The sequence below is a fragment of the Zea mays genome, unplaced genomic scaffold, assembly GCF_902167145.1.
Source record: "Zea mays cultivar B73 unplaced genomic scaffold, Zm-B73-REFERENCE-NAM-5.0 scaffold_695, whole genome shotgun sequence".
Lineage (NCBI taxonomy): Eukaryota > Viridiplantae > Streptophyta > Magnoliopsida > Poales > Poaceae > Zea > Zea mays.
The window spans coordinates 1-8733 of NW_023367361.1; the positions used below are offsets into that span (position 1 = coordinate 1).

Here is an 8733-nt window from a genome sequence, read left to right on the forward strand (position 1 = left end):
GCTACCACCGCTGCTACGGAGGCTCGAGGGTCAGGAGGGTCAGCACCCCCGATGCCCCGCCACAATACACGGTGGTCGTCGCGCTGGAATGCCATCGTCATGGCCTCGAGGTCCCAAGTGATGGGCCCTAAGGTCCGCAGGTAGTCGACGCCGAGGATGAAGTCGAAGCAACCCAAGTCGAGGCCGACGCACGTGATGGAGAAGTGCTCGTTCTCGATGGAGATGGGCACATCGCGGGCCACCCCGGCGCAGCGAAGGTTGTCACCATTTGCGACAGTGACCCTGAGGTGCTCCCCTGCGGCGGGTACCAGCCCCAAACGACGCATGGTGGCACTCTGGAGGAAGTTATGCGTGGAGCCGGTGTCCAGCAGAGCCATAAGTCGCTCCCCCTTGACCATCACCGGAAGCACCATGGAGCTCTCTGTGCGAATGCCTGCGAGTGCCTGGAGGGAGACCACAAAAGCAATAGCGGCCTCAGGGTCCTGGACGGACGCAGCCTGCAGTCCTGCGTCATCGGTAGCCGCGGGCGCGCCCTCGTCGACGATGTAGTCCCCGCACTCCAAATAGAAGAGGCGCTGGCATACGTGACCCGGAACATATGGCTCGTCGCAGTTGTAGCACAGCCCTTGACGGCGTCGCTCTTGCATCTCCGCCGGTGTGAGCCGACGAAAGGGGCGCCCCCCTGGAGGTGTATGCGCCGCTGCAGGAGGTTGCCCCCCCACTTGCGCACGCGTCGGTGGCTGCTGGGGCGGACGAGGGGCGTGTCGCGTGGGGCGGGACGTCGGAGCCGGCTGTGCGGCCGCCGTGCATAGCTCAAATGCGCGAGCATAGTACATGGCGGTCTGAAGATCCCGTGGATGGTGCATCTGCACTTGCACCCGTATGTGGTCGGGAAGGCCGCCGACGAAGAGTTCCGCCCGCTGAACCGAGGATACACTGTCGACGTGACACGCAAGCGCTTGGAAGCGCTCGGCGAACTCCTGCACCGTGGACTGAAAGGGAAGCCGACCCAACTCCGCAAGTCGGCTGCCCTGTATTGGCGGCCCGAAACGCAGGTGGCAGAGTTCTCGGAACCGTTCCCACGTCGGCATGCCCTCGTCCTGCTCGAGGGCGTAGTACCACGTCTGGGTCGTACCCCTCAAGTGGTATGAGGCCAGCCATGTGCGGTCGGAAGCGAGCGTGCGTTGGCCCCGAAAAAACTGCTCACATTGATTGAGCCAATTGATGGGGTCAGCAGCGTCGTCGTATGTTGCGAACTCCAGTTTGTAGAATCGTGGAGGCAGGGGATTGGATGCCGCGGGTGCCGTCGGTGCTGCTGCTGGCGGGGACGAGCACTGGCCCCTGGATCCCGGGGGCGGAACGCTGCTGCCGTGGAACAGCGACCCATCCACCCCGCCGTAGAGGACACCGGCCGCCGATGAGCCCCCGTGAGAGGGAACTCCCCCAGCGGCTGGCTGAAACGGTACGTGTGGTTGTATGGCGGCCAATCCGAAGACGGGCGCCGATGTCACGGTCGCCCACGCCGGCAGTGGTGAGGGCGAGGGCGGAAATCGGACCATATGGATGGGGAGGCCCTGGGACGCCTGTGGTGAAGAAGATGAAGCGGAACCTGCCCAGTCCGGCGGCATCCCGTATTGGTACGAGGGCGCCGACGCGGGCGGTTGCTGCGGCGGAGGTAGCTGCGGTGGCGGCGTATAGGGCCCTGCCAGGAAGGCGCGGATCCCGGCCACCGCCTGGCCCAGCTCCAAGATGGTCGCCGTCATCTCATGAGGCGTGAATGACTGGAGGCGGGAAGAGCCTGCCAGGACGTCGGCTGGCGGCGCAGTAGGCACCAGTGCGGCCGCCGTGTGATCGCCGAGCATGGGGGCGGTCGTCCCCTGGGATGCCGGTGCCTACAGCTGGGCACCCGGCGGCTGGAACAGCCCCGGAGATGGTGGCGGCTGCGGGTGGTGGGGAGAAGGTGGAGGGTTGGGGCTGGACATGGTGATCGAACCTGAAATTGCTGATACCAGGTTGATAGGAATCGGGGCTGATTCCCGGATTGATCGCAGGTTGTAGTGGTGGGTGATTGGTGGCCGGGGTTTGGGGCGCGATGCACAGCGGCGGGTCGCCGTGTTCACCGTGCGTGAGGAGAGAGGCGCGAGGAAAGGGGCGGCTAGGTCACAGTAATCTCCCGGCTCCCTCTGGGAAGCCGGAACAATCTTGTTTCTGCTTGATCTATAGAGTGGTGCTTACAATTATTTATACTCCCTTCTAATCCTTATCTAATGAGATAGATCTCCTCTTTTCTCTCTAACAAATCTTATCTTCTAATCCTTATCTGCATGCAATCTTATCTTCTAATCCTTATCTGCATGCAATCTTATCTTCTAATCCTTATCTGCATGCTTTATGCTGTTGCCCGGCGCCTATAGTGGCGGCCGGTCATAACAGAAACACATGCATAAAGCATGTTCACGAAAAAAGCAATATGTCAATGATATTTGCAGCTATAGTCCAGTAACCTCTTAGAATTTGTACATGAACAATATCAAAATATGTTTCATTGTCAGTTTGTCACAAACCTTGTAGATTGTGAAAATATTGAATGATAACAGTCATGGAGCGATTTCAATTCAAAGCTTGCACAGTTATCACAATTTTTTGGTTCTGCTTCCAAGGCACTTCTCGAATTGTTATGCGAACCCAGGAGTTCATGCAAGTAAGATAACTTTGCATCTTCTAAGAACTTTTTAACTTGATGAGCCCTCTGGACAGTAACATGGTGGTCAAGAGTATGTATGTCATCCACTTTCATCCGTACTTTTGACTAGAAATGCAGTCACATCACTTGAACTCTCCTCAAGGAGCACATGTTGTGTTTAGTAGGGCTGCAAGTGACCAGTGTGCCAGCATTTTTACCAGTAATCTCTGCAGGAACAATGTCCATCTTCGAAACGGTGGAATCTTGCCCTGTCCCGAATAATGATCACCCGATTATAGGCTTTAGAGATAAGTTTTGCCACCACATGACAGTCTCCACATGTTCGGAGGTTTTTGATCACTCGAATAGTCTCCCCAGGTGGTGTAGAAATTAACCCAAATGCAATAGCCAGCTTCTCGCTGTGGTAGCTTAAAGCATACTGCTTCTCCTCCTCCCCAATGTCATGTAGCACATTGCTCGTTTCTGGCTCATACCCCAGAGCACAGATTCTTGACCCAATTTCATCTAATGCTCTATATATTTCCCTCCACCTCATGTGTTCTTTGTCACCATTTATGAACTTATGCATTACGCCATCTATTTCTGTGTAGCTGAAGCCAGGGACTTTTTTCACATCATTACTTCGCATGGTGTCACGGACTCGACCAACATCCACCCATCGGGACTTGGATGCATATACATTGGACAGGAGCACATAGTCACCATCAACGTTAGAGCCAAGATCAGCAAGCTTTGTGGCAGCCAACTCCGCTAGATCCACATTACCATGCATCTTGGCAGCACCTAGCAATGTCTGCCAGAGGACAATATCCGCTGGAAATGGCATAGACATAATCATGTCATATGCCTCAGCAAGGCGGCCTGCACGGCCAAGGAGGTCCACAATGGTCCCGTAGTGCTTCATATTGGGAGGAACCCGCATGGAATCAAAAACCCTGCGCCCATCATCAACAAGCCCAGCATGGTTGCACCCACCCATCACAGCAAGGTAAGTGATTTCGTCCGGTTCAATACGAGCTGGCATTTCATCAAACAGCTTCAGTGCATCTTCCCCATGCCCATGGATGGAAAGCGCCTGAATTGTAGCATTGTAGGACACAAGTGTTCGGTCTTCTAGCTTGATGGAATGGAACACTTCAAGAGCCCGGCTCAGTGAGCCACACTTGGAGTACATGTCAATAAGTGCGTTGCCGACACAAACATTGTCCACAGCTCCTATTGTACGAGCAAACTCATGCACAGCCAATCCATCCTTTAAGGTTCCAAGTTGTGCACATGCAGAAAGTGCAGCGACAACAGTCACCGCATTTGGCTCCTCCCTTGGCGGCAACTCCCGAAAGCTCCCTGCCAGCCTGCGGAATAGCAATAGAGCGAGATTCGGCTCCGTCCCCTGCGCCAGCCCTGCGAGCAGCGCGTTCCATGTGGCCACGTCGCGCACGGGCATTTCGTCAAACACCTTCCGTGCGGACGCGACGTCGCCGCACTTGGCATAGGAGTCCAGCAGCGTGGTCATCAGGCGGACAATCAGCAGCCACACCGAGGCGAAAAAGGGTCGCGTGGAGCTGGAGTGTGGCGAACGCGTCGGAGCATCGGGCTGTGGGCCTTCAGCGCGAAGGAGAGGGAGAGCGCATCGAGGCGAGGCCGTGGCGGGGCGGGAGCAGGGAGGAGGCGGCCGGCAAGGAGGAGGAGAGAGCGCGCAGGGTGCGGGGAGGCGGCTAGGCCGCGCAGGGGCGGCGTTGAAGTCGTTGGTTGCGGGGGACGGGAGGGAGCGGAGGAGGAGTAGCGCGTGCGGAAGCGCGTCGGCGTGCGGCAAGAGCGCTAGGCGGTCGAGGAAGCGCGCGCGGAGGGAAGGGTAGGAATGGAGCGTGCCCAAGGCATGGAGGCGCGCGTGGAACTGCTTGTAATGGGAAAGCGTGGACAAGGTGCGGGAGGAGGGGCTCCAGCTGCAGCGCCGCCGCCGCTGCCGTGGACGGCGGCGGCGATGGCATTGGGTGGGCGATCTTTACCGGAGTGTGTCGGACTGTGGGATGGGCGCCTCTACAAGAGCCCCCTCTACTTGGGTAGTTGAATAAAGTAATGATGTTTTTCATGGGCTCGAAAAAAAGTTGGGCTTATTTTGTTTAATATTTTATTTTTAAAAAATTACTTAATTAGCTTTAAAAATATCTTTAGTTACTTGCACGTCTTTTTGTTAGTTTTGGTACTTACAGATGATTTTATCCTTGAGTGAAAAGTCATTTTAGTACGAAGTTTAATTATCTATGATAATTTTGAGGAATATTTTGTATGGTTTAAAATTATTTCACAAAATTAAACAGAGATAAACTAAGCTCTGCACTGATTCACTTTCACTCCGGAACAAAAACATCATTTCATCCTTAATTTATGGTTGTTAAATAAGTTCAAAAAATAAAAAGAAGAAGAAAGTAAGCTATAAACTTCCTTCATGGCCAAAAAGATAATTCTCTTATTACAATTCACTTTAACAGGCTATAGACACACGTGACCAGGATTCACTAAACTGGTCACCCTAAAAAAAAACCGGCCACCACCAATTACCGATTAATCGTGGTTAATCAGCTAAAACCGATAAAAACCAGCCAAATTCGAATCTAAAGCAAATTTTGAACTAGCGTACTTCCAGTCGATTAACCGGCCAATACAACCGTTTAATCAGTTCAAAATCAGATAACCGTTAGGAGAGAGGGGAAACCCAGCCTCTTGTTTTTGTTAAATAAAACCCATTAAACTTATGAAAATTCAACAAAAACTATCCAAATGTTATCACAAGTCCAATAACAATATTTAGCGGTTCAAAGACATTACATGCCATGATTTCATAATTTAGAAATAACATCAAAGATGTATACACCCTTTGCTAAAGATCATTCCCACGGGTATGCACTCCGCTAATCGTGTGCTATTATACTCCCACGGTGAGAGCAACATAATACCCCTACATAGTTATGAAAGTATGGTTAGATATCAATCACTAATGTATGAAATGGAATGAAAATGATAAACTATGGATTCACACTCACCATGTTTTTGTATCTTTAAATGTGTTGATGAAATATGGATCGTTAGCTTTATGCACTGTAATTGCCTCAACATAAAACGTACTTAGCCTATTGCTTACCAATGAAATGGACCACATTCTTTCCTGCCTTCGAAAACGGGCCCTTATCAATCCTTGGCTGGATCATGTGTGGCTTCTCCTTCCTAGAGGGAGTTCTCCCAAACATGCCATGAACACCGCCTATGGGAGGAGCCACCACCCGTCTCATACATGCCACCACTCGCACGAGCATGCCTCCTGAGTTTCTCCTCTCTCGAAGCACGCATTGCGGGCTGCAACTCGTCGTCGTCGTCATCGGCACGAGGCAAACCCATCATTGCCACTTCATTGTACTCTCACTAAATGAATTAACAAAGAAGGGTGTTATGTTCCATTGGGGATAAAAATAAAAGCAACCTTTATATTTTAAAAGGACAAGCTTACCAATGAAATATTGTTATAACTTCCTTATTGTGTTAAAACTTTTGAGCTTGAATGTGATGCTAGTGAAATTGACATTGGTGGTGTTTTGTTGTAAGAAGGTAAACCTAAATGGGGTTATTCTTAATATTCCACGTATGACAAAGAACCATATGCGATTGTTCGTTCGTTAGAGATGTGTCGACATTATTTATAGCCTAAAGAATTTGTATTCACTTTGATCATGAACCACTCAGATATAGTTTGGAGTCAAGGAAAACTAAATGATAGACATGCTAAGTGGGTTGAATTTATCAATTTTTTTACTTATATAATCAAACACAAGAAAGGGAAGGATAATATTTATCGTTGCTTTGTCTAAACAATATACCATGCTAGTCCAACTTGGTTGTCATATATTTGGTCTTGAATCAATTAAAGAATAATATGTTAATGATGATGAATTTAAAGATGTGAGGGAAAATGTAATGATGAACGCACATAGTGCAAATATGTGATACATGATGGGTTTTTTGTTTAAAGCTAACTGCCTATTCATTCTAGTTGGTTCCATTCATCTTTTGTTATTGTAGAAGGGAGAAGGCACATAGAGACGACTTGATGGGATATTTTGGTGCCAAGAATATAAAGGAGATTCTAGCCACACACTTCTTTTGGCCAAGGATGAGACAATATGTAGAGTGGTTTATGGCTCGATGCGCCACATGTCAAAAGCTAGTCAAACATGAACCCACATGGTTTATATATGCCGTCTTCCTGCTCCTTCTATTCATTAAGAATATATACCTATGAACTTTGTTTTAGGATTGCTAAGGACTAATAGTGGGAGGGATAGTATTTTGTGGTGGTTGATCATTTTTCTAAGATGACATATTTTATTCGTTTGTCATAGAAGTAATGATTTTGTTCATATCATTGACATATACGTTCAAGCAACATTCACATGTAGGGTATGCCTTCTACTATTGCTTTAGATCACGATGCAAAGTTCTTGAGTCAATTTTGGCGTACTTTATGGAATAAATATGTTGTTTTCTACAACTTGTCATCCCCAAACTAACGAACTGTCACACCCGGTTTTGGAAGGCAAACCGAATGCGAACCATGTACGTACCAGGATTAGTAATTCACGTACACAGGGATTACATAAATGACTCATCATAGCACAATGCTTCGAATTACAATAAAGAGTAAGTAATAATATTACATAATAGAGCCATTTACATAATATAAATCAAAGTACACAGAATCGAAACGTAGCCAACGTAAACAACCCACCACAGGCAACTGACTGGGGGAGGTCGCTAGCCTAATCCTCGAACTCATCGACGTCCTGGAACTCCTGGAGATCCACCTCGACGCCTTCTTCTCTTTCTTTACCTGAGCATGGATTGCATCAAAGGCAACCTGGTGTTTTATGAAAGCAAGGGTGAGTACACATCAACGTACTCAGCAAAATGTCCTGTTTGGCTGAAGTGGACAAGCTTTATGTGGGGTTAAGTCAAGCAGTTGCTTTTAGTTGATCAGGTAATTATTACTAGTAGAGAGCCAGGTTTTAACATTAACCCAAGTTGTTAACCCAAAAGTACCCTTTCCAAACGGAAAGAATACCACTTACCATTACCATAATCATAATCAAAACCATCATCTTCATCACCACCTGTAAACCAACCATCTCTAATCAATGTGTCTCTAATCAATGGAGCTCCCTTGGCCGCTCATAACTGCGAGCACGGCTGATATATCAGTTTCATAACACTCTGCAGAGGTTGCGCACTTTACCCACAAGTCGTGATTCCCTTTCTGCCCGGAGAGAGCTACTCCCCATTGACCACTACCTAGGTGGCCTAGCAGGTATCACTACGTAGCCTTTACAAAGATTCCCCGAGGCTATAGCCGCCCCGTTAGGTTTCCTAAATGCACCGCACTCCTCCCCAAGGGGCGAACCAACCTTGGCAGAGCGAGCCGCATACACCGAGCCCCATTAACGGCACGACGGCAAAGCGAACTACACCTCGGTTCCTCTAATTATTAAGCTAAGGGCGTCCCATTCCACCCTCATGGTTGCACTGTTTTCCTGGGCGGTCATCCAACAAACAGGTCCTTACGGAGAGGTACTCGAGAAACCGCTCGAGTCCCCTAAAGTATCACCAGCCAACATCATAATCATAATGACAACATCGTATCATAAGTGTTCACATCATGTTCATTGATTAAAGTAAAGCAATAGCATAAATCTAACCATAGTAGCCCAAAAGGTAATCAAGGACCAGGTAAATAGAAAGCTAGTCAATCCTTAGGTTGTTCATAGTATGAGGGACACTGAATTATAAAGTAAGTGAGACATAATGGGTCAAGGACACTTGCCTTCACCAAACGGATGCTCAGGGTCTTCATTCTTGTAGAACTCGGAGAGTTCAGTCTCTTGGTCGCCGAAGCTTGACTGTCGATTCCTCGAAGCTCGGAAACGACTCACGATCTATTCGCGACACGCAACGAATACAAATAGACACAAGCAAACATATACTTG

General features: G+C 49.0%; 1 pseudogene; it reads right to left on the reverse strand.

Annotated features, from left to right (window-relative positions):
* Positions 1-2583: 2583 nt before the first annotated feature.
* Positions 2584-4734, reverse strand: LOC118475842 (pentatricopeptide repeat-containing protein OGR1, mitochondrial-like; annotated as a pseudogene).
* Positions 4735-8733: the final 3999 nt, after the last annotated feature.